At 36.4% G+C, this 19,628-nt stretch overlaps 1 pseudogene; it reads left to right on the forward strand.

Moving 5' to 3' along the window:
• The window catches only part of LOC125164490 (endoplasmic reticulum aminopeptidase 2-like), a 68,222-nt pseudogene extending 48,808 nt beyond the window's left edge, over nucleotides 1-19,414 (forward strand).
• Nucleotides 19,415-19,628: the final 214 nt, after the last annotated feature.

The following is a 19,628-nucleotide window of genomic DNA, read 5'->3' on the forward strand; positions in this document are numbered from 1 at the left end:
AGAGAGAGAATGAGTCAGGGAGGGGCAGAGAGAAAGGGAGAGAGAGAATCCGCGCTGTCAGTGCAGATCCTGATTCAGGGATTGATCTCACAACTGTGAGATCATGACCTGAGCCGAAGCTAAGAGTTGAATGCTCAACTGACTGAGTCACCCAGACACCTCTGACTTTTTAATTCCTACCATAAATACCTAATAATCTCCGCCCAAGTTTTAAGGTTGAACTCTGCTTGCTCAACGTTATTGTCCAACATGCATTCTCCATTGAGTGAGACACATTTTCTCCCTCATAAGAAGAAATCCTGCTTAATCCCTATGTTATCATGTCTTTGTTTCTAGTGCCCTTGCTACCTGAACTGCACTTTCTTCTTTCCAAGAATTCAAATACCATCCATCTTTTGAGTTCTAGCTGAGATTTTACCTCCTCCTTAGAGACTACTCCAGCGCTCATTGCTTTGCCTTTCTCCTAAATACCTAGAAGTACATTTATGAATCTGTTCCGTAAAGTGACATTCTCTTTTATTAGTTTATAATGGCTTAAACATAATAATCATCATCATCATAATAATAATAATAATTGCTTAAGATCAAGAATTGTATCTATTTTTTAATGCCATGCACTAGTGATTAATAAAAAGTTGATCATTGATTCAAGAAATCTTGGTGTCTGTCATTGAGATTCATGTAGTATCATAGGCAAGACAAAAAATAAAACATGCAGTCAACTCAGATGATTCTAATAATTATTAAAGTATTCTTAAATGTTCAACTGTAAGTAAAATAATCTTTAATAGAAGTATTGTACTGGCAGAGCTCATGGATACAGGTCGAAAAACCCTAAGCCTTTGTAGACAGAAGAGGTCCTCTCTTCCTTATAAACACTTATGTCCTGGGGACAGTAATAATACTGTTAAGTATTTGTATAGCACTTAACAGTTTAAAGAGATATTTCAAATACATAATCTCACTTAATATTTTTTATGCCCTTATAAAGTCTGGACCCTCATGGTCCAATAATTTATGTGTGTGGTCAAAGGAACAAAGTCAAGTCATTAAACATTTTTTCAAAGTAGCTCAAAGCCTTTACTCACATTTCTTGAAAATTATAAAAGGGACCAAAATACACAGTCCTTACTAGTACCTGTAACAATGCTCTTTATCCATTTGCACCACCTCCTGCTGATGATCTAGATGCTCTCTCCACAGTTCCTCCTAAACTTCTCAACCAGCCACACATTGCTTTTCTCTCCCATCTTTTTCCTCCTTCCTTTCCTTTGCAGTGTGTGTGTGTGTGTGTGTGTGTGTGTGTGTGCGTGTGTGTATGTGTGTGTGTGTGTAGACATAAACCTTGTCTTTTTTCAACAACAAACAATCTCTCTTTGTTGTGCGTAAGGGTGTAGGAGGGTAGGGGGGAGATTAAAGGAGAAATTTGGCCAACAATTTCAGGATTCTTTTACGCCAACTGTGAATATTTCTATGTTAATTTTTGTCGTATCATGCTTATCAGCCATCTCAGGAAGGTAAGGTAAGCATTCTTATCCCATTTTTACAGGTTGGAAAAGTAATACTAAGGGAGAAATTGGTGCCAGGTCACATATACACCAAGCAATGATGGAGTCAGTACGTAACATCTGTCTTCCCACTCTAAGTCCAGTATTCATCCTCTCAATTACAACACAGCTTCTTCCCAGTTATCAGGAACGTCTCGCTGTTAACCTTCCCCTAAATGTCCTTAGTTCTAGTTGACCACTTTCTCATGCCAAATGAAACTGTGGTATGAAACTGAAAAAATCCTGAAAATATCTTACGTAGCTTTGTGTCACATAACATCAATTCTAAAACCTGTCATAGCAACTTGGGAGTTAGAGGCATCCTTTGTTGTTATTTTTCATAAAATTGTTTAATGGCATTTGATAGCCTCACAGTGTGTGTGTGTGTGTGTGTGTGTGTGTGATTTTTCCATTTATAGTTCCTTTTAAGCACTAACTCCTGGTTATTTAAAGGTTGATTGACAAGTTGTTGATTTCCTTGGGTCTCATTTTAATTCGGAATTCAAAATTTATTACACATTCTCTATATGCTACTGTGGTAGTCATTGGGAATGCTCAGGTAAGCAAAGGCATTCCCCCTCCTCAGTCAAGGAATTTGTGATATGATAGGAGAAGGTTAATACTAGACTCAGTTGCCAAAATGCTAAATAGGGGCATGAGTAGCATGCGCAATAAAAGAATTAAGTAGGACCTCTCCAGGGGGGAAAGAAGAAATGAAAGAAAAATTCAACAAACTGATTCCTTCCTAAAAGTTATTCTATTACATTGTACTTCTTTTTTTAGTTAAAATTTTTGTTTTAGTATTTATTTACTTTTGAGAGAGAGAGAGACAGAGAGTGGACAGAGGAGGAGCAGAGAGAGAAAGAGAGACACAGAATCTGAAGCAGGCTCCAGGCTCCAAGCTGTCAGCACAGAGCCTGACGGGGGGCTCAAACTAACCGACTATGAGATCATGACCTGAGCTGAAGTCAGATGCTCAACTGACTGAGCCTCCCAGGCACCCCTACATTGTACTTCTTTAGAAAACTTAAAATACATATGTATATTTAAAGCTTATGTGTATGTATACATAAACATAAAGTTTTATATATATTTCATTGGCCTAGATAGACATGGTAAGGAACATAGCAATTCATGAACATTTTTTAAAAAGGCATTTTCACAGTGACCATAGGAAATCTGCAAAAATTACTCTTTTTGTTTTATGTATGTAAGTAACTTTTGTTACTTGGGACTATCAGTACCCACATGACCATGCTGTTTCATTTTTGTTTTATAGAGTTGTTTAGGTAATTTTACATCTGGTGGATTTTATTATTCTGGTTCCAAGATGACAAGCTGCACAGTAAGTATATAGAAGCTTACAGAGTAGAAGAGACCTGCATCACATGACCCGAAGTGAGGGTGTGGAGTAGCCCACCTGTCCCTTTAAATAACTGGAAAGGAAGAGAGACTCCACAATTTTCCTTGAAACAAAGCTGACTGAAAAAAATAATGTTCAGGCCATTTAGGGGGATGATGCTATTACTATTCTATTTTTGTTGTTATAATTCAGCTTTCCCACAACCCCACTGCTAGCTAAAAATATCTCAGCTCAGAATTCCTCTGCGTGGTTAGTGCCACATTGGCATCCTCTAGGCTCAGAAAAATGCCAAACCAAATATGTTAGGTTTGGAAATATAGTCAGCGGTTTTCTTGAGGCTCTTTTTGTTTACTTCTGGGAAATTATTGGAACACTGTAGTAGAGCAGAAAGAAAAGTAACCATGAAAAAAAAAGGAGAACTCTTTTTTAAATGAGTCATGGTAATCCCATAAATTGTAGTTTTTAAAGGAGGATTCAGCATAATCCAGGGATCAGAAATCCTTATGAGAAGCTAGGAAACTGGAGGTTTTGTTCTCCATTCAATAGATATCTATTTTTGTAGTATTGTTCTTTTGGAATATTTAAAGCTCCCCTAAAGATAGACATTTCTTTCCTAAACATCCCCATTGTACCATTATTAAAATGGAGAGGTGGGGGTTTTTTTTCTGTTATTGGTTTTTTTTTTCGGGGTGGGGGGTTGAAATGGCGCGGGAGAGAGGCTCCAGTCTCAAGTTCCTGTGGGACTTTGCTACCAGATGTCAACCTTCTCCCACATATCTATCTCCTTCAGTTCACTTGCAGAAGGCAGGCCTGGGGTAGGCAGCCCTGATCCAGTTCCCCCCGTGAGACTGCAGCCTGAGGTCTCCCCTCCTCCTCCATAAGCCTTGTTTCTGGCAGCCAAGGAGATCTGCATTTCTGATCTCTTTGGTTTCTCTCCTCCATTACCAAAGTCACTTGTCATTTCAGCTTGCCTTTCTGGGGGAAGATGTGGAGGTCAAGGAGATGATGACTACGTGGACTCTGCAGAGAGGAATTCCCCTCATTGTGATTGGACAAAAAGGACGTTCACTCAGGCTCCAATAGATAGGTTTTCTGAGCAGGGTTTTCAAAGATGACCCAGAATGGAGGGCCCTACAGGAAAGGTGTCTGCTTTTCTTCTAGTGGTCTAGTTCACCTCCTCTCAGTTTGCTCCTTGTTTCATTAGCTTTCTTTCAGTTTCTGTGGCAACTTTGTGGATGCTATTTCTACCCCAGACTCAGAGGCCTGGACTAACCTTGATAACAGATTTAAAGAGCTTGGGGTGTGACCCAGTCTGTGTTGTTGTGCAGCTGTGTTCCTAGTAATTCTGCAGCAGCCACTCAGTTCTGATGCAGAGGGTGGTCAGTTATATTTGTTATAATATGTCTTACTCTTTCAGTACTAGATTTCTGGGGCCTGATCATTTGGTGACTAGCCCAAACCTAGGAAGTGTGAGGACAGCTATACATCTCCTCAGAAGAGGAAATATGTTCCCTATGCAATGAATTAGATTCCTGTGAATCTTGTGAATTAAACCTCCTGTGGCCTTTTGTTTTTTGGTAATTGACTATAAACAGGATGTCTTAAAACATGATGTTCTCGGTAATAATGAAAGTAAATTTGGGGCGCCTGGGTGGCGCAGTCGGTTAAGCGTCCGACTTCAGCCAGGTCACGATCTTGCGGTCTGTGAGTTCGAGCCCCGCGTCAGGCTCTGGGCTGATGGCTCAGAGCCTGGAGCCTGTTTCCGATTCTGTGTCTCCCTCTCTCTCTGCCTCTCACAGAGTTCATGCTCTGTCTCTCTCTGTCCCAAAAATAAATAAACGTTGAAAAAAAAAAAAAGAAAGTAAATTCAATTAACCATACTATCATCTTGCTCACCAGCCAATCTTGAGAAACCTTGGTAAAGGCTTTACTAGAATCAAGAAATACAACACTGGCCACATTTCTCTGATCTATTAGTTCTATCCTTAAGATGAATGTGGTTAATTTTAAATGAAATAATATAAGTGGCTCTGTACTGGCTCTTATGATTGTTCTTCTTTCTAAGGATGTATTTGTCTAATAACAATTCTAGAATTTTTCTCAGAATCAGAAGCAAATTCAAGATGTTTAACACATAGAATATAATGTTTTTCCTTTTGTTTTGTCTGTTGCCTGTTTCCAATGCGACAGCAACTTTTATGTCACTTCTCTATGTATACATCATTTCATTTTTCTATATGTCCTTCTGAAGTCTGAACCTCAGAGAGCTTAAACAATTTATAGCTTGACAACATAGCCTGCGAAATTTAATGTTTGATTCATTATTGGGAAAGCAGGATTCACACTCCTGTAACTTATCAAAATGTCACGAGAGACTTCAATAATGCGGATGGCCCAGAATAACAAATATCTACAACAATGATCTGTATTTTTCCTCCATTTGAGGCAGTATTCAGATTACTCTTATAAAATTATTACCCTCCAATTCATGCCTATCCAAACTCATGAAATGCTACTCTCCTCTTTTTCACTCCCAGATAGTTTTATCTGAAAAAACTCCCTTTCCTTCTGGAGCCAAGATCAATCCAGATCATTCTATTAAGGCTTGGCAATATCTGTGGGTCTACTTTTACTTTTTTGTGTAAATTTTTTTATTGCTTTGTTAATTATTGGTACTTTGTGGGTTAGTAGGTAGATTATCCCTTCTGATCCTTTACTAGATAAAGTCTGTGTATGTCATTTGTTTCATTGTTTTATATTTTTCTGAAGATTAATAGTCACGTCTTCAATTATTCTTCTTGTTTTATACTTGTCAATATTTCCAAGCACAAGATTTTACATGTGCAAGAATACTATAGCTAACTAATATGGCCTAATGTGATAGAGGAAATGAATTTTAAAACTTGCTAGAAAGCCAGAAAAAAATAGCTGATTTCTGTTATTTGCCATAGCGGGACCATTTAAAGTAACTGAGGCTTTTTCTTCTAATCCATTCCATTTTTCTGTCCTTCAGACCTGGCTAATCAGCAGATCCTAGATTGTGGCATTGCTGACCACGAACAGTCACTTGGCAGTGGAGGAGTTGGGTGTGGGTAGCTCTGTTGAACAAAAGGATATGGGAATCATACAAAGTCAGATCTTTATCTCTTAGGCTTTTCCTGAAGCTTTTCTTCAGTTATTTGAATGAATAACAGGCTGTCAGAGTTTTTGGAAATGTGAAGGAAGATTGGATTTTTTTTTTTCTCTTCCTTAGAAGTAAGCAGTCAACAGAACTTATGATATGAGATTTGGATAGCAAATAGCACAAGTAAATGTGACAGAGCTCAACTAGGTGTATATTGCTGCACCTTTATAATCATATGGAAGAATTTTTACATACCCAAGGATCCACAAGTCTTAGCCTATAAAATTTATAAGGCCACTGATAGTGTGAAAGATGGGCCATTAGGTGACTTTTACAGCCAATCTGAGTCTGACAATGTGAAAATTAAAATGGCCATTCGTTTAGTCTGTAACAGTCTTTATTTTCTAGGTATCTTTGGCATATTCCATTGACCTACTCCACAATTCCTCTAATGCAATTCATGGACACATTCTAAAATCAAGGACAGGTAATGAACTGATTAGCCAAATAGGTGTTTCTGTTCTGAAATTAAACATGTTCTCAGCTATTTGGAGGAAAGATACTGTAAGTAAATCTAATAATAAAAGATATATGTTTGGAGAAATTTTCATTTATACATATAAGTTGCTAAAAGAACTCTTTAGCTAGAAAGTTTGAATTTTCTATTCAGTGGGAATTCTTCTTATACTTTTAGCATTTAGAGATAAGTTTGTATTTATATCAAGAAATAATGGCTTTCTATCTTATATCTCTTAGTAGCTACTAATTAAGCTCTTATGCCACAACACAAAAATATGTATGAAAACAAAGCATGCACTTTAGAACAAATTGGCCCTGGATTCAAATCCTCACTCTGTCACTTATTAGATGTGTGACCTTCAAAAAATTTCTTTACTCGTTCTGAGCTTCAATTTTCGAGGACCAGGTCCCACAAAACTATTGAGAGATTATGATAATGTTATTTCACCATGTAGTATAATGTCTGTCATATTAAAAATACATAATAAAAAATTTTTAAGTTTATTTATTTTGAGAAAGAGAGAGTGTACATGCTCATGCAAGTTGGGGAGGGCAGAGAGAGTGAGAAAGAATCCCAAGCAGGCTCTGCACTGTCAACACAGACCCTGACGTGGGGCTTGAACCCACTAACCGCAAAATTGTGACCTGAGCTGAAATCAAGAGTTAGGTGCTCAACTAACTGGGCCATGCAGGTGCCCCGTAACATAATTTTAATTTCTCTTTTGAACACCTTACTGAAATGTGAGAGGGTTTCCATCATTATGTCATGTTCAACCTGGAATCCTTATTTCACCCAAAATAAAGACTGGACAAATGGATCACCTATTTACATGTACATATTTTTTTTTTCAACGTTTATTTATTTTTGGGACAGAGAGAGACAGAGCATGAACGGGGGAGGGGCAGAGAGAGAGGGAGACACAGAATCGGAAACAGGCTCCAGGCTCTGAGCCATCAGCCCAGAGCCTGACGCGGGGCTCGAACTCACAGACCGCGAGATCGTGACCTGGCTGAAGTCGGACGCTCAACCGACTGCGCCACCCAGGCGCCCCTACATGTACATATTTCAATGACCGATAACTAAACCCTGAGACAAGGCCACAAATAAATCAAGTCAAATTCCAATCACATTTATCATATAGTTAACTGGGCCTCTTAGACCTGCATAGACTGCTTTTGAGAACAAATTTAGCAGTCCTTTTCCTATGAATGAACTTATTTATTAATTTAATAAGACTATAATTCACACACGCACAAAACCATCCAGTAGACTATGAAAATGAACATCACCATGACTTTTCCAAAACTTTGTCTTCCCACTGATTAATTAGTAATAGCATGAGAAGTAACAATTTTGGAGATGTTCCTGGTATGTATGTTGATAATAAAATGGCTAATGCCAATTTCCTCCTCTGGATTTATCTGAAACTACCAGTTAGGTGAAATTCAGTGTGGACTCAAATGGCTACTACATTGTTCACTATGAGGGGCATGGATGGGACCAACTCATGGGACCAACTCTAACCTGCATCAGAACCACACGCTTCGCAAACCTAAGGACAGAGTAGGTCTGATTCATGATGCATTTCAGCTGGTAAATTTCAGCAAAATTTCATATGATTTCATAGCAAGTAACTGATTCATAATCAAATATGCTAGATTTCAAAATCAAATATTCAGTGTTGGTCATTCATATGAGATAGATCTGAAGGTCAAATACTTGGCCGAAGCCTACCTACTGATAAGGTGTTTTGACCCATACAGTGTTTAAATATAACACAACATTTTATTGATTGATTGATTGATCGATTGATTTTTAAATTTTTTTAATGTTTGTTTTTGAGAGAGAGAGAGGGGCAGAGAGAGACAGAGACACAGAATCTGAAGTGGGCTCCAGGCTCTGAGAATGTCAGCACAGAGCCCGATGCAGGGCTTGAACTCATGAGCTGTGAGATCATAACCTGAGCTAAAATCTGACGCTTAACCAACTAACCCACCCAGATGCCCCTAATCCAACATTTTAAAATGTGGGGAAATTTACATACAAATCCTGACTTCTGAAGTCTCTTTTATAAGTGAAAAGATTTGGTAACTGTGGACCTTCATTCCTACAAAGAGGAAGGTGCAGTGGACACATCCTTCCTGAAGCCAGGCCTTCACTGTCCCATGCACCAAGGTCGCAAACTGTACACAAGTGGCCTGCTTCACTCACTTAGGGTGGACCCTCTAAGCATTTAAGCTTTTGACTCTAGATTTAAAATTTGTTTATGTGAGTAGTTTGCTGTTTCACAAAATACCTATGTAATCTGTTGAACAAAAAGTATAATATAGTCTTTACTTTTATGATTTTAAAAGTTAAATCTAGTACAAATCCATTCATCACTTCGCACATTGAAGAAATCAATATGAAATTGAAAGGGAAGTGAAGGAGGAATTGGCTACTTGTGTTTATTCCTCTTCAGACTTTCCTGGAAAGACAAAGTATTTTCTTTCTTTTCCCATTTATCATCAGCAGAATAATACATAGAATAAACCAGGTCATAAAACCACCAATGGGGAAAAAATTTGGAGTATTGTGCATTGTAAGCTTTTCCTGTTCTGAGAATTACTATACTCAGTTTATTCAGTGTGACATATTATTTCCTTTCAGATGTTTATTTAGGTCAAAGTGAGTGAGAGTAACCAGCAGGATACCTCTCAGGAGAAGCTTCTCCATACAACAGAATTTCTAGTTAGGAGAAACAGAGAGATTGAGAGCTTAATCCTCAGTCCTACAGGTTTTAGGAACATAGTGGTAGCAGGGCACATTGGAGGCCAGGATTGAGAAAAACACCATTCCACATCTAAGCAGATGCAGGGTAGACTAGATGAGAAGTAGGCTATGATTCACTGAAGGAGGTTTGTCTGCTCAAAGGAAAAACTCTGACTAGATGGCAGAGTAGATTAAAAATTTAAGAATAGGAAGACTGAAGAATATCGATAGTTTAGTCAATGAAAGCCAATTTTTCAAGTAATTGCCAAGTCTTCTTTGCTGTTTCTAGCCTATACATGTATGCGTTGTCTAAATTTAGCAGAAGGAAACCTACAATTATTAATGCATCAGTGGAAAAACAATAATAAGATTTGGGTGACAGATTAATGAAGTTAATTAAGAGTACAAAATTTGGGTTAAAATGGATGGGTTCAAGTACTCTCTTTAATTATTGTTTGACCTTAGGCAAATTATCTAAACTTTTTAAGACTACGTTTTTTAGTTTTTAAAACTTCTCTAGTATTTAAAATTCCAATTTTAAGTAATAATATCTAATAGAAAGTGTTGTTTTAAGGATTGCATAAAATAACGCCAATAAAGCACAAAACGCAGTACCTGCTGAGTAACTGTTAATGTTAGTAATATTAGTATTATCAAATATAAATTGTTTCAAAGATCATTTGTTGAATAAGAAGAAGTGAGAACACAGAAATGCATTGCAAATAATGCAAAGGTGGAAAACAGCAGAATGTAAATTTATGTATTATTATGTTTGCAACTACATAGAAAAAGTAGTAGCTAAAAAGTGGGGGGGGGGGGGGGGGAAGGAAATATTCCAAAGTGCTATTAGTGAATGTGTAGGGTCGTGAAACTATGAGCCTTGTTCCTCTCCTCTCTAACTTACAACTGTCTCATAATTTTCTTATATTAATTTTATAATAAAATTAATTCAATACGGAAGCAATTTAAAACTCTCATAATATTTTTACTTGCAAAAAATATTTTTACTTACTGCCTTCCCTCAGTAATATTTATCTTGTTCTTGTCTGCTTTATCAAATACCTATTTAAGAGTTAAAAGAAGTAATCAATGATCATATTTAGTTTGAAGACAGAATTTGACCAAAGAATGGATATTTGTTTTAATTGTTTTTTTACACTTACTAAATATAATTTAACACTTGGATCTCATCTGAGTTGACTGGGATTAAAATGACAACTTTAATTTCCTTACCGAAAAACTATTTTTTTCTTTTAGTCCCACACGATAAAAAGAAGACCCAAATTGTTTCCTTGGGAATTTGGTTTTATTTCACAAATGTACCACTTAACTAAAACTGTATATTAATAAGTATATAACTGTATACTAACAAAATATAGATTTCTCCTGTTGGGTTAAAGTATACACTTATATGTGTGTTTAGTTTTTAAGATGAACATTCAGATAACATTTTGTGCAATGATTGGTGGTGAGGAGCTGGATTTTTATTAAACAATAATTATATAAGAAGAAAAGAAGCCCTCTTAATGAATAGTGAGGTTAATTTTTTAAGAAGTAGGTATGTATAAAAGTAAATAATGGTGTTTGTTTTAGTAAGAAACAAATTACGCTGTGCCAAACAGGAACAACAGGATTAATATGAAGTAATTTTTGTGTTCAGTATTCTTTATTAAATTGTGACCCTGGAATATTAGACCTAGTTTCCCTGTTGCTGATCCTCTAAGGTATCAGCTGCACCATACATTATGATACTACACACGTAGGAAGAAATAGTGACATTTGGTAGATGTGTGTTTTTAAAAATATAGCAAACCATAGGATCATAGTTCATATGGTCCAGCCCTCTGTCTTCGGACAAAAATTTTGGAAATTTTTCCATAAGTCTGTTTTAAAGAAAGAAATCATTGAGATTAAGAAGAGTCAAGTCACAACAAAAGTTGGTTCTTTTTCATTTCCCTTCTTTCTAGTTTCAATTCCCTCTTTTTAGATAAGAATTAAAAAATTTAAAAACCCTAAAGAGGTAAGGCATTATGTTAATGAAAAATTCAACAGAGACATTCTTCGTTCTGGAATCTGTTTCCATATCAAGCTATTATGCTTAATCTGGGAGTCTGATGCTGACATGAATAGTTTACAGACCATGTGCAGACACAATCCTCTCAGAAACACATGCGAGAATCACTTTGCAAAAATGACGATACGTTGGTTTATTTCCTCTATGGCAGAGACCCTAATGTTTTGATATTTACAATAGCAGTTTTGTTGTTTGTTCTTCTCATTAAAGGAAAATGCAGAGAAGGCATATAACTGGCTGGAAATCCCTTGTTCCTTGTCATCACCATCCCAAGAGGATGTGAGCAAAATATTCCTCTTAAATGTGATTTTATCTTTTTTCGATTGATATTCCCTCCTCAGATGGGAAATTAAATCATATTTTTAAAGGAGAAACGCTGTTTAAATATGGTAGGTGGGGCCCAGAAAGAGAGAAGGAAAGTACAAAGATAAATAGTTCTGTGTTTGGGGAAGATTCATGCAGACAGTTTAGAGTTGACCCCGTTTGGTGGGTAGGAGCTGTGTGATTACTAAATTTAGCCTCTCTGTAAATCATCCTGTGCTTTCTGCAGCATTACCTTCTTTGATATTTTAAGCCGGTGATTGACATGCAAAGCTGGAGCAAGGAGGGCTCAGTCTGGGACAGGTTGCTTGCCTTGACCATCTTAAAACTGGCCTCTTACCTGAACCATGCTCCCTGCATCCAGAAGGCAACTGAACTCTTCTCTCAGTGGATGGAATTCAGTGGAAAATTAAAGTAAATCTAGACATCTGTCCTGTTCTTTGTTCCTTTCACTTTGATGTAAAAGTCTTTGATCAAGCAAGACATTAGATCTAAAACCTTTCAGTGAGGACAAGAGGGAGAAAGCCATGCTGGGAATTACATATCTATGTCTCCTGCTCCCATATAGTAAGTGCTCAATAGATTTTGTGAGAAGTGAGGTTTAGGTTCTTTGAGAGGGAGAGCTAAAATGCAGTGGCATAGTAACAGAAAGATAGCCAGAGGGTAGAAGCAGGGGGGTGCCCAAGCTTCAAAAGTAATGTCTTTTAAAGATAAAAAGCAATGTGAAATGTACATGCAGTCAAAACACCAGTGATCATTTGTTAAAACTTTTTTTTTAAAAAAAGGGAGGATACCTTTTAAAAAATACATATTTACTTCTTCATTAATCAATACCACAGACCAAATTTTGACCTCAGATCTCATCTTTGATGGGAAACTGATGATTTGGGCCATCAGAAGTGTGTATGTATACAATGGCAAAATGGATTGCGGTGGTTATTATAATCAGAAAGGTGCTCAGTGATCATATGGATTATGTTGCCATTCAGTTTAGCAGTTTGCAACCCACAGATACTAACAGATGCCACAATCTTTTCAATGTAAGCTTTGATTTCTTTTCAATACAAGATTTTATATAGTTATTGTTAAAACTCTCACTCTAGAGTTGGATGTTTTGAGAAATCAAATTTGTATGTGAATTAAGGAACATTCATTCCTTAAAACTGAAGAAAAATTTCATTATTTTAGCAGAGTGTAATGTGATGGTGTCCATTTTTCCTGTGCCACATTGCTGGTAGGCTATCATAATTTCTTTCCATATAACTAAATCTCAGTGAGCTTTTTGAAATCCTATCTTGAATTCTTCTTTTTGAAAACATTAATTCCAGTCTTCTTTTAGTACTTTTCCGGTCATTGTTATTAAACTCAAAAATCAGTTTAAGGAAAAAGGATCTTTTAGCTCTAGTTTTCTCTTCTTTTTGTTAATGTTTGAATGGGTTGTATGAGTGAGGCTAAAATGTAAACATCCTGCTGTCCTATAACATAAAGAGACATTATTCCATCTCTATACTTGTTAGAAGAGGGATGATCTTACCTGCAGCAAACCACCTATGGGTTAGATATGGTAGCTCAACATGTTTACTCCAATGCAATACTTAGGAAAATATTGTGGGTAAACCTTATTTATGCTTGTAATCAATAATACATAATTAAATATTATAGGTTTTGTTTTCCTAAACATCAAGACTGCTAGTATTCAGCCATAATGAAGAATTTTCTTATATAGATTAATTACTTCATTCATGTATTGAAAAATACTTCATTCATGTATTGAAAAATTCTTTGCGGGGCGCCTGGGTGGCTCAGTCGATTAAGCGGCCGACTTTGGCTCAGGTCATGATCTCGCGGTCCGTGAGTTCGAGCCCCGCGTCAGGCTCTGTGCTGACAGCTCAGAGCCTGGAGCCTGTTTCAGATTCTGTGTCTCCCTCTTCCTGACCCTCCCTGTTCATGCTTTGTCTCTCTCTGTCTCAAAAATAAATAAACGTTAAAAAAAAAAATTAAAAAAAAAAAAAAAGAAAAATTCTTTGCATGTTGCCTGTGAACCCACAGTGCTTGTAGGTACCAAGGATAAAGTAGTAAACAAAACAATGATGTGTCCTACCTTCAAGGAACTTACAATGTATTTGTTATCAATTTTCATACATTTATACAGTAAATATACCAAAATAAAAACAATGTAGATTATAATTTAATTGCCTAATCTGTGTTTTGTGATTCAACTGGTACTTGGGATATTTAAGCATATATAGTGGAAACAACACAAGATCAGGATCATGGGTTTAAATCTCATCTTCAAAATGGCTAGTTGCTTGCATCAGTTGCTTAACCTTTCCAAGCTTTATTTCCACTTTTTAAAAATCAGGATAATAACAATCTCACTAGGTAGCTTTGACAGTTAAATATGATGTACAGAGACTAGTACAATCTCTACCATATGGTCACTGTATGAGAAATGCAAATTTCCTGCCCCATCCCTACTTCTCTGTTGTGTTTTTTTGAGCTATCAAAATGAGTATCAGTTGTTATTTATCTAATGATATTTAGAATTAAAAACCATAAACAAAATTAAGATCAAAACTACTTTAATATTCTATAGGGCAATAAAACCTCAAAATTGTGGTTTCTTCTTTATGTGGACAGAAAAAAATTATTATATCTTATTAGTTTTACAAATTATAAAATGACTGAACCTAATCAATTTTGCTAAATTACAATTTTCTAGACCTAGAGAATCAGATGACTTTCAGATAGTCTTGTTAGAAAATAATCTTAATGTGGGAATTAAAGTGGCAAGTAATCATGTTTTTTTAAAAAAGATCACATAGCACTAATACAGATTACTCAATTCTAGAATTCTGTATAAACCACTGCTTTTATATGTCAGAAATCATCTCTTGTATATATGGATTCCATAAAGTTTCTATTTTCATCTCTGAGCAAGTTAAAATTTTATGATTATTCTCCTTGCTAATATTTTATCATCAGTAGAAAAAAACACAAATAATTTGGAAAGTTACATAAAATAATTTTATAAAAGTCTGATAGAAAAAAAGGTTTAACACATTAGGTACTGAAAATAACTCATGGGTGATTCTGTTATAGCAATTTAAAATTATAATAAGAAAACAAGAGTTTTTGTTTCATAGGACTTTTTTTCCACTTCTGTTCTTCTTATTACAGCATTCTAACAGATGTTTTAAAGATCGTATATTCCGTGGGTGCTCAAACGGCAGTAGGATGGAATTACCTTTTAGAGCAAAATATGGATTGTCACTTTCAGGTGCTGAAAAAAACAAAATTCTGTGTGCATTGTCAACCAGCAAACATCAGGAAAAGTTAACGAAATAAGTGCACTAATTTAAATTGTTAAAAATAAACTGATATAAATTCAATGAAGTCACTAAAATATTGGCCACTAATTCCAAAGGCATAAAACAATTGAATCAGGATTTGATTTGGTTTGACTTTACCTCCCCAAAATATATACTGACAAAATGCAAATAGTGAAAACAGATATTCCCTAGTTATTAATCAAGTGACTGATACTAGACAAATGCCCATGTTTTACTTTTAAAACCTTGGAGAAAAATTACCACAAAATTACATTCTTGTATATAAGATGTTGTACAAGATGCTAATCAAAGTTCTTTGAGGGGTGCCTGGGTGGCTCAGTGAGTTAAGCATCTGACTTCAGCTCAGGTCATGATCTCATGGTTCATGAGTTGAGTCCAGGGTCCAGGTCTGTGCTCTCAGCTCAGAGCCTCAGAGCCTAGAGCCTGCTTTGGATTCTGTGTCTTCCTCTCTTTGTTCTCCTTGCCCACTCATGCTCTGTCTCTCTCTCTTTCTCAAAAATAAACATTAAAAATATTTTTTAATTTAAAGTTATTTGAAATAATAGGTAAATAAAATTACTGCCAGAAAAAAAAAATTAAAAGTTCAACTGGAACATTAAAAATGTTAGCCAGTAAAGAATTTACTACTGTTTATGGTAAATTATAATTTTATCATGCATTTCTTTCTTCTATTCTCTTAAGATATTGGTAGCCCGAGTTAGCCTCTATTACATAACACATACTATGAGAAGTCAAATGCTCGTTATTTCTTCAGATTAATTGAACTAAGAATGGATGGAAAGGTCATCAAGACACAGGAATTGGTGCCTCTTCCTCATGCAATCTCCAGAAATCCAAAGGGACAGCAATTAGCCTGGAAATTTTTAAGAGAAAATTGGACCCATCTCCTTGAAAAGTTGGTATTCATTTATATCCAATGTGTGTTCTTCCACCTAGATGTGCCTGAAACCACATATTTTGGTCACCTGAAACCAAGTATAATGATGTGCATATGAATGTGAATGATCCTATTTCTTCCCAAATAGTTTGATGAACTCTGTTAGTTTGAAAACTTTATAGTCCAAATTATTCTGTCGAGGTGTGAGGGAGAGGAATGAGAAGTGAATGGGAAATAGATTTCTTGCACTCAACTGGGGGCAAATGTGAGCTAAATTAAGTCCAGTCATTAGCCTCTGTATCACACTCCTCCTAGCTTCCTCACCAGCTCAGAAGAACCCATATATAGTGAAGTGAAGCCATATATAGTGCATTAAACACGTTTGACTTGGTTTGTTAATATAGTTTGTTCTAGGGGGAAATTTCAGGAATTTTTTTTAAATTGGCATCAGCCTTATATTTTATTTATTTTTGATAGACAGAGAGAGACAGAGCACAAGTGGGGGAGGGGCAGAGAGAGAGGGAGACACAGAACTTGAAGAAGGCTCCAGGCTCCGAGATGTCAGCACAGAGCCTGATGCAGGGCTTGAACTCACAAACTGAGAGATCATGACCTGAGCTGAAGTTGGACGTTCAACCGACTGAGCCACCCAGGTGCCCCTAAATTTCAGGAATTTTGATGAGAGCTAATCCCCTCTCTCAGTTCCCCTGGGGAAGTGGTACAGTGGAGAACTTAGAGATGCTGACTGGAAGTGTTTGGGGATCCCCCCTTCAAAACTCCATTGGCTCTGAGTCTTTTCTGGAGTTTCAACTTTTCAGAGAATCAGAGCTCACTCCAGCATGTGCCTAGGCCTAAAATATCCCCCAGAATGAACCAATAATGATTCAGTTTCATTGGAAGGTACAGGATGGCTTTGCTTCCTCTCACAAAAACCCCTGCTGAGGCACTCAGCCATTCCTCATCCAAATACAAAATGTCTCTTACAAACTATATGGAAAATACCCTCAACCCAAGAGCTGTGCAGTTTGCTCTGTTCATCTTAATGTCAGTTTGTGTCTTTGATTCTAGTCCTCCCCAGTTCCTCTTCCCTCCCATTTGTTAGCCATGAAGGATTCAGAGTCCTCCATAAAGCTTTGTGTAAGCAAAAAGAGCATTTTCTCCCCTCTCCCAGGCCTTTAAGGGATTGACATTCACATGGGACCAAAGAGAAACTCCATATATATAATTTATATATATAATAAAAAATGTGTGTGTGTCCTTAAAAACTCTGCAGGAATCATTGGTTGGGGTGTTTGTATGACTGTCAGTTCCCTCTTGAAATGATCAGACTTTTTTTTCTGCAATGCCATAGATTTCCTTTGTCACTAGAAATGATCCTCCTGCCTGACCATGTGCACAGCCTAGACTTGGACTCATTTCTGGGATGTATCTGTGCTCTGCTTTTCAGCATGAATCCCTTTGACATATGGTACAAATTCTCTAGATAAGACACCAGGGTGAAGGATAGAGTCTGTGGCTGCAAATGACAGTTCTACAAAATAACATTGCCCCCCAAAACACAGTGTATAAATGCAGTGGATTTCCAAAATGGGATGGGGAAGTGTGTAAGACAATAAGTAGCACATTAGAGTGCAAGAAGAATGTATTACTGTATATACTAGTTCTAACACTATTAAATTTTCTTTTTAACCTACAACCTAATTGATAAATAAAAATATGTATATTGGGAAGTTCTTAGAAAAAATTCTTTACCAATGGAGTACATAATAAAAGAATATAGACAATTCTGCTTTCAGCATAAACATCAATTTAAACATAAACATTGCTGACAAAGATAGTCACAGTTCCTAAAAAAGGCTTTATCTACATTTTTATCTTATGGTCAAATTTGTTGCATTTCATAACTTTGGGATTTTACTGGATAAATAGGTTATTCTTATAATAATTAATAGTGTATATGATAATGTACAAACATCATACAGTGCCACATACCTGTTTAAAAAAATTTTTTAATGTTTATTCATTCTTGAGAGAGAGAGACAGAGCACGAGCAGGGGAGAGGCAGAGAGAGGGAGACACAGGATCCGTAGCAGACTCCAGGCTCTGTGCTGTCAGTGCAGAACCTGACATGGGGCTCAAACTCACAAACTGTGGGACCATGACCTGAGCTGAAGTTGGACGCCCAACCGACTGAGTCACCAAGGTGCCCCATGAATGCTACATATTTTAAAAACAAATGACATAATAAACATAAGGCTGGTATTTCTATTAAATTTGTGGGTTTCCTTTTTGTCTTCAAATTTGACTAGGCTCATTTGCCATGAGAGTGATCATCTCTGGAACAACATTTCACTCCTCTTCCAAGGAGTTACAAGAGGTTTGTGATTCCCTATTGCTAACAATTTAAAAATAAGTGTTCAGGGGCTCCTGGGTGGTTCAGTCAGTTAAGTGTTGGACTCTTGATTTCGGCTCAGGTCACGTCTCACAGTTTGTGGATATAGTTTGTGGACTTGGTTTGTGGGTTCAAGCCCCGCATTGGGCTCTGTGCTGACAGCACAGTTTGCTTGGGGTTCTCTCTCTTCTTTTCTCTCTCCCCTTCCACAACTTGCATGCATGCTCTTTTTCTCTCTCAAAATAAATAAATAAATAAATAAATAAATAAATAAATAAATATACAAGTTATAAAACTGAGTACAAACTTAGATATAATTTGGTTTAAAGTCTCTTTTTATTAAAAGGAAATAAGTAGTTTGTCCAATGTCATGTAGCAAGTAATTGGAGGGGACAGGTCTAGAACTTCTTAAAATACAGGTATTTATGGCATTCAAAATAAAAATTACCCATGAGACATGAGTCCTTTCATATTATTTCTTGCATATTACAACATCACTGAAGGGACTATGTTGAAGTTTGGAAGAATACTTAAAGGTATTGTAACAAAACTACTGTTGGTGGCAATTCCACTTCTTTTTAAAAGCATTCTAATGTTTTACATATTTCCAAAATAAATATTGAATTGTTTATTCTTTAAAGAAGCTAAGAATTACAGAATTTAAATCCTGGCTCATGACTTACTCTATGACTTGGTTTGATCACTTAAAGTTTTTATCCAGTGTGCTCACTTGTAAGATGAGGATTTATCATTCCTGTCTTACATTATCTATTTGAAGATAAAGTGAAATAATAATTATACACAAAAAGAGAGGAATAAAACAACCATTTAGAGGTTGGCAGAGAAATCATTCCAGTGTTTGTATAATTTGCAAGCTGTTTCAAACCCCTTTGCAAGAGCAAGTTTTAATGAACTATGCCAGTAATTTTTTTCTTGCTTATTTTTCAGGTGAAACTGTTCTTTGAATCTCTTAAGGTCCAAGGACCATATCTAGGTACTTTGCAAATTATTCTGGAAGCCATATCCAAAAATATCAAGTGGCTGAAGAAGAATCTTCCCACTCTGAGGACTTGGCTACTGGTTAGTATTTAAATGGTCAGTAGGAAGAGCACATCAGATGTGGGCATGAAGTCAGCAAAGCTCAGGTCAAAGTCCTGGATATTTTGTCTAAAACAGTAAGAAGCCTCAACAAATCAACCAGCACAGATGCCTGCTCTCAGCTGTTGTTTCTAGCTGACAGATGTATGATGTTGAGGTAGGGGAAGGCCGGTTCAGTAGGCTATTTAAATGTAAACTTCCTGAATAA

This window comes from Prionailurus viverrinus, chromosome A1 (assembly GCF_022837055.1).
Source record: "Prionailurus viverrinus isolate Anna chromosome A1, UM_Priviv_1.0, whole genome shotgun sequence".
Classification (NCBI taxonomy): domain Eukaryota; kingdom Metazoa; phylum Chordata; class Mammalia; order Carnivora; family Felidae; genus Prionailurus; species Prionailurus viverrinus.